Below are 7,367 nucleotides of genomic sequence, written 5' to 3' on the forward strand. Positions count from 1 at the left end.
GGCGCTCGCACGGAGAGGTGATGCCAGCCGGCGTGCGTCGCCTAACTTGGACAAAATTCTGGGCACGCACTTTTCGTTTGAGAATAGGACATACATGTAGTGCAACCCAAGGAAACCAGGCGACGCCGCCACAATCTGCGCCTGACAGACAAAGATAACCGTTCACAAGGAGCCTTGTTATTTCGCACCAAGTCTTTTGCGGGCATAGTTTCTTTCTTTGACATGTATATCTGTATGAAGGTCGGCTTTGCTCTGCCATCGCAGCCTCCCTTCTTTGCTTTTCTCACTGTACCAACAGACATGTCATAGACTTTGGTTTTTTTTTCATTAATTCTTTTCCTGTGGGTGTGGTGTGCCTCCGCACCCCCCAATCTGTTCCAAGGCCTTGTTTTCTCTCGCTCGCCAAAACACTTTGTCTGTTTTCACAGCCAGTCTACCGGCCTAGACCCAACTGTGCGATATTTCAGAGCCGGCAACAGAGCATGGAAAGTCCGCCAGATTTACCCTTAAATGCTCATAAATGACTTCCAGGCACTCTTCGGAAGGTCTTTTATTTCAAAAGAAGGTCCTTCCTTGAGGGAGCACTTCTTCGGCCACTTTGCAAGTGCAACCGCTGCCAGCAAAAGTTCTGAAAATCGAGTTCCCGAAAATCTCCGGGTACCCCGCCAACCCCCAGCCACCCGAATCGCAAGTGTCAATTCGGCGGGTTGCCTGCCGGTAGTCCTTCCGAAAATGAGGCGCCAAATCGCCGCAACGGCCATTTTTCATTTCGGCATCGGGACTTCCGACGGCAACTGATTAACTAGCCCGGGGACTAGAGCGGCAGCAAATGCAACGTGCCCTCTTGGCGGGAGCAACTTGACCGCCCCCGTGGGGAAAGGTCAACTCGGGGCCCGGGAAAGTCGCCGAGTCCGACCCCATACACTTCCATGAGTTGGGGGTTTTGGCCTTCCCGGCCCAAGGCTCGCCTTATTTCGGCCTGCACTTTCGGAAAAGGGTGCATTCCTTTTGGTTAATGATTTCACCAGCCCGGGTCTTAGCCTCTGCCCCGACGGCTAAGTCTTTTGGTTAATGATTTCCTGCGGCTGGGACTACCCTTTCCCCCGCCCTGCAGGCACCCGGGTCGGGAGGCCGTCGGGGGCACTTTCCGGGGCAAATCCGGACCCTTACGCAAGGGAGAGTGCGCCCCCCGCCTCGGCCGGGGGTCAGGCTGCCGCCTATTAAGCCCGACAGAAAACCCGAAAAATGGACGAAAATGGGAAAAAATCCCCATCCGAAAAAGGCTTAAAAGTCGGTTGGGCGGCAGCTAGGGTCGGTCTCTGCAGACCTGGAGGCTCGGGTGGACTCTTGGAATAAACGTCCAAGTCCCGACTTGCCACCTCCTACTACTGTGCAGATACCCCGCCAACCCCCAGCCACCCGAATGACAAGCGTCCGATCAGCGGGACGAATTTGACAACTCTGGCCGGACCTCTGGAACTCCATCCCGGGTAACCGGGGCAAATTTTTCCGCTTGATCGCCCTTCCACTGGTTAACCATTTGCCCTTTCGGACTTAGTCTCTGGACATTATTCGACTGATTTTCTGGTTAACCATTTGCCCTTTCGGACTTAGTCTCTGGGCATTATTTTCGACTTTTTGGTTAATGATTTCACACTTTTTACTTACTTTTGCGCTTTTTGGTTAATGATTACTCTGCTTACTGGTTAATTATTTGCCCTTTCGGACTTAGTCTCTGGACATTATTTTCGAGTTTTTGGTTAATGATTTCACACTTTTAACATATTTTTGCGCTTTTTGGTTAATGATTACTCTGCTTACTGGTTAACCATTTGCCCTTTCGGACTTAGTCTCTGGACATTATTTTCGAGTTTTTGGTTAATGATTTCACACTTTTAACATATTTTTGCGCTTTTTGGTTAATGATTACTCTGCTTACTGGTTAACCATTTGCCCTTTCGGACTTAGTCTCTGGACATTATTTTCGAGTTTTTGGTTAATGATTTCACACTTATAACATATTTTTGCGCTTTTTGGTTAATGATTACTCTGCTTACTGGTTAACCATTTGCCCTTTCGGACTTAGTCTCTGCACATTATTTTCGAGTTTTTGGTTAATGATTTCACACTTTTAACATATTTTTGCGCTTTTTGGTTAATGATTTCATACTTTTTACTTACTTTTGCGATTTTTGGTTAATGATTACTCTGCTTACTGGTTAACCATTTGCCCTTTCGGACTTAGTCTCTGGAGATTATTTTCGAGTTTTTGGTTAATGATTTCACACTTTTTACTTACTTTTGCGATTTTTGGTTAATGATTACTCTGCTTACTGGTTAACCATTTGCCCTTTCGGACTTAGTCTCTGGACATTATTTTCGAGTTTTTGGTTAATGATTTCACACTTTTAACATATTTTTGCGCTTTTTGGTTAATGATTACTCTGCTTACTGGTTAACCATTTGCCCTTTCGGACTTAGTCTCTGCACATTATTTTCGAGTTTTTGGTTAATGATTTCACACTTTTAACATATTTTTGCGCTTTTTGGTTAATGATTACTCTGCTTACTGGTTAACCATTTGCCCTTTCGGACTTAGTCTCTGGAGATTATTTTCGACTTTTTGGTTAATGATTTCACACTTTTAACTTAATTTTGTGCTTTTTGGTTAATGATTTCATACTTTTTACTTACTTTTGCCCTTTTTGGTTAATGATTACTCTGCTTACTGGTTAACCATTTGCCCTTTCGGACTTAGTCTCTGGACATTATTTTCGAGTTTTTGGTTAATGATTTCACACTTTTAACATATTTTTGCGCTTTTTGGTTAATGATTACTCTGCTTACTGGTTAACCATTTGCCCTTTCGGACTTAGTCTCTGGACATTATTTTCGAGTTTTTGGTTAATGATTTCACACTTATAACATATTTTTGCGCTTTTTGGTTAATGATTACTCTGCTTACTGGTTAACCATTTGCCCTTTCGGACTTAGTCTCTGCACATTATTTTCGAGTTTTTGGTTAATGATTTCACACTTTTAACATATTTTTGCGCTTTTTGGTTAATGATTTCATACTTTTTACTTACTTTTGCGATTTTTGGTTAATGATTACTCTGCTTACTGGTTAACCATTTGCCCTTTCGGACTTAGTCTCTGGAGATTATTTTCGAGTTTTTGGTTAATGATTTCACACTTTTTACTTACTTTTGCGATTTTTGGTTAATGATTACTCTGCTTACTGGTTAACCATTTGCCCTTTCGGACTTAGTCTCTGGACATTATTTTCGAGTTTTTGGTTAATGATTTCACACTTTTAACATATTTTTGCGCTTTTTGGTTAATGATTACTCTGCTTACTGGTTAACCATTTGCCCTTTCGGACTTAGTCTCTGCACATTATTTTCGAGTTTTTGGTTAATGATTTCACACTTTTAACATATTTTTGCGCTTTTTGGTTAATGATTACTCTGCTTACTGGTTAACCATTTGCCCTTTCGGACTTAGTCTCTGGAGATTATTTTCGACTTTTTGGTTAATGATTTCACACTTTTAACTTAATTTTGTGCTTTTTGGTTAATGATTTCATACTTTTTACTTACTTTTGCCCTTTTTGGTTAATGATTACTCTGCTTACTGGTTAACCATTTGCCCTTTCGGACTTAGTCTCTGCACATTATTTTCGAGTTTTTGGTTAATGATTTCACACTTTTAACATATTTTTGCGCTTTTTGGTTAATGATTACTCTGCTTACTGGTTAACCATTTGCCCTTTCGCACTTAGTCTCTGGAGATTATTTTCGACTTTTTGGTTAATGATTTCACACTTTTTACTTACTTTTGCGATTTTTGGTTAATGATTTCACACTTTTTACTTACTTTTGCGATTTTTGGTTAATGATTACTCTGCTTACTGGTTAACCATTTGCCCTTTCGCACTTAGTCTCTGGAGATTATTTTCGAGTTTTTGGTTAATGATTTCACACTTTTTACTTACTTTTGCGATTTTTGGTTAATGATTACTCTGCTTACTGGTTAACCATTTGCCCTTTCGGACTTGGTCTCTGGACATTATTTTCGAGTTTTTGGTTAATGATTTCACACTTTTTACTTACTTTTGCGATTTTTGGTTAATGATTACTCTGCTTACTGGTTAACCATTTGCCCTTTCGGACTTAGTCTCTGGACATTATTTTCGAGTTTTTGGTTAATGATTTCACACTTTTAACATATTTTTGCGCTTTTTGGTTAATGATTACTCTGCTTACTGGTTAATTATTTGCCCTTTCGGACTTAGTCTCTGCACATTATTTTCGAGTTTTTGGTTAATGATTTCACACTTTTAACATATTTTTGCGCTTTTTGGTTACTGATTTCATACTTTTTACTTACTTTTGCGCCTTTTGGTTAATGATTACTCTGCTTACTGGTTAACCATTTGCCCTTTCGGACTTAGTCTCTGGACATTATTTTCGAGTTTTTGGTTAATGATTTCACACTTTTTACTTACTTTTGCGATTTTTGGTTAATGATTACTCTGCTTACTGGTTAACCATTTGCCCTTTCGGACTTAGTCTCTGGACATTATTTTCGGGTTTTTGGTTAATGATTTCACACTTTTTACTTACTTTTGCGATTTTTGGTTAATGATTACTCTGCTTACTGGTTAACCATTTGCCCTTTCGGACTTAGTCTCTGGACATTGTTTTCGACATTTTGGTTAATGATTTCACACTTTTAACTTAATTTTGTGCTTTTTGGTTAATGATTTCATACTTTTTACTTACTTTTGCGATTTTTGGTTAATGATTTCATACTTTTTACTTACTTTTGCGATTTTTGGTTAATGATTTCATACTTTTTACTTACTTTTGCCCTTTTTGGTTAATGATTTCATACTTTTTACTTACTTTTGCGATTTTTGGTTCATGATTACTCTGCTTACTGGTTAACCATTTGCCCTTTCGGACTTGGTCTCTGGACATTATTTTCGACTTTTTGGTTAATGATTTCACACTTTTAACTTAATTTTGTGCTTTTTGGTTAATGATTTCATACTTTTTACTTACTTTTGCCCTTTTTGGTTAATGATTACTCTGCTTACTGGTTAACCATTTGCCCTTTCGGACTTAGTCTCTGCACATTATTTTCGAGTTTTTGGTTAATGATTTCACACTTTTAACATATTTTTGCGATTTTTGGTTAATGATTACTCTGCTTACTGGTTAACCATTTGCCCTTTCGGACTTAGTCTCTGGAGATTATTTTCGACTTTTTGGTTAATGATTTCACACTTTTAACATATTTTTGCGCTTTTTGGTTACTGATTTCATACTTTTTACTTACTTTTGCGCCTTTTGGTTAATGATTACTCTGCTTACTGGTTAACCATTTGCCCTTTCGGACTTAGTCTCTGGAGATTATTTTCGAGTTTTTGGTTAATGATTTCACACTTTTTACTTACTTTTGCGATTTTTGGTTAATGATTACTCTGCTTACTGGTTAACCATTTGCCCTTTTGGACTTAGTCTCTGGAGATTATTTTCGACTTTTTGGTTAATGATTTCACACTTTTTACTTACTTTTGCGATTTTTGGTTAATGATTTCACACTTTTTACTTACTTTTGCGATTTTTGGTTAATGATTACTCTGCTTACTGGTTAACCATTTGCCCTTTCGGACTTAGTCTCTGGAGATTATTTTCGAGTTTTTGGTTAATGATTTCACACTTTTTACTTACTTTTGCGATTTTTGGTTAATGATTTCACACTTTTTACTTACTTTTGCGATTTTTGGTTAATGATTACTCTGCTTACTGGTTAACCATTTGCCCTTTCGGACTTGGTCTCTGGACATTATTTTCGAGTTTTTGGTTAATGATTTCACACTTTTTACTTACTTTTGCGATTTTTGGTTAATGATTACTCTGCTTACTGGTTAACCATTTGCCCTTTCGGACTTAGTCTCTGGAGATTATTTTCGAGTTTTTGGTTAATGATTTCACACTTTTTACTTACTTTTGCGATTTTTGGTTAATGATTACTCTGCTTACTGGTTAACCATTTGCCCTTTCGGACTTGGTCTCTGGACATTATTTTCGAGTTTTTGGTTAATGATTTCACACTTTTTACTTACTTTTGCGATTTTTGGTTAATGATTACTCTGCTTACTGGTTAACCATTTGCCCTTTCGGACTTAGTCTCTGGACATTATTTTCGAGTTTTTGGTTAATGATTTCACACTTTTAACATATTTTTGCGCTTTTTGGTTAATGATTACTCTGCTTACTGGTTAACCATTTGCCCTTTCGGACTTAGTCTCTGCACATTATTTTCGAGTTTTTGGTTAATGATTTCACACTTTTAACATATTTTTGCGCTTTTTGGTTAATGATTACTCTGCTTACTGGTTAACCATTTGCCCTTTCGGACTTAGTCTCTGGAGATTATTTTCGACTTTTTGGTTAATGATTTCACACTTTTAACTTAATTTTGTGCTTTTTGGTTAATGATTTCATACTTTTTACTTACTTTTGCCCTTTTTGGTTAATGATTACTCTGCTTACTGGTTAACCATTTGCCCTTTCGGACTTAGTCTCTGCACATTATTTTCGAGTTTTTGGTTAATGATTTCACACTTTTAACATATTTTTGCGCTTTTTGGTTAATGATTACTCTGCTTACTGGTTAACCATTTGCCCTTTCGCACTTAGTCTCTGGAGATTATTTTCGACTTTTTGGTTAATGATTTCACACTTTTTACTTACTTTTGCGATTTTTGGTTAATGATTTCACACTTTTTACTTACTTTTGCGATTTTTGGTTAATGATTACTCTGCTTACTGGTTAACCATTTGCCCTTTCGCACTTAGTCTCTGGAGATTATTTTCGAGTTTTTGGTTAATGATTTCACACTTTTTACTTACTTTTGCGATTTTTGGTTAATGATTACTCTGCTTACTGGTTAACCATTTGCCCTTTCGGACTTGGTCTCTGGACATTATTTTCGAGTTTTTGGTTAATGATTTCACACTTTTTACTTACTTTTGCGATTTTTGGTTAATGATTACTCTGCTTACTGGTTAACCATTTGCCCTTTCGGACTTAGTCTCTGGAGATTATTTTCGAGTTTTTGGTTAATGATTTCACACTTTTTACTTACTTTTGCGATTTTTGGTTAATGATTACTCTGCTTACTGGTTAACCATTTGCCCTTTCGGACTTGGTCTCTGGACATTATTTTCGAGTTTTTGGTTAATGATTTCACACTTTTTACTTACTTTTGCGATTTTTGGTTAATGATTACTCTGCTTACTGGTTAACCATTTGCCCTTTCGGACTTAGTCTCTGGACATTATTTTCGAGTT

The sequence above is a fragment of the Heterodontus francisci genome, unplaced genomic scaffold (assembly GCF_036365525.1).
Source record: "Heterodontus francisci isolate sHetFra1 unplaced genomic scaffold, sHetFra1.hap1 HAP1_SCAFFOLD_776, whole genome shotgun sequence".
NCBI classification, from domain to species: Eukaryota; Metazoa; Chordata; class Chondrichthyes; order Heterodontiformes; family Heterodontidae; genus Heterodontus; species Heterodontus francisci.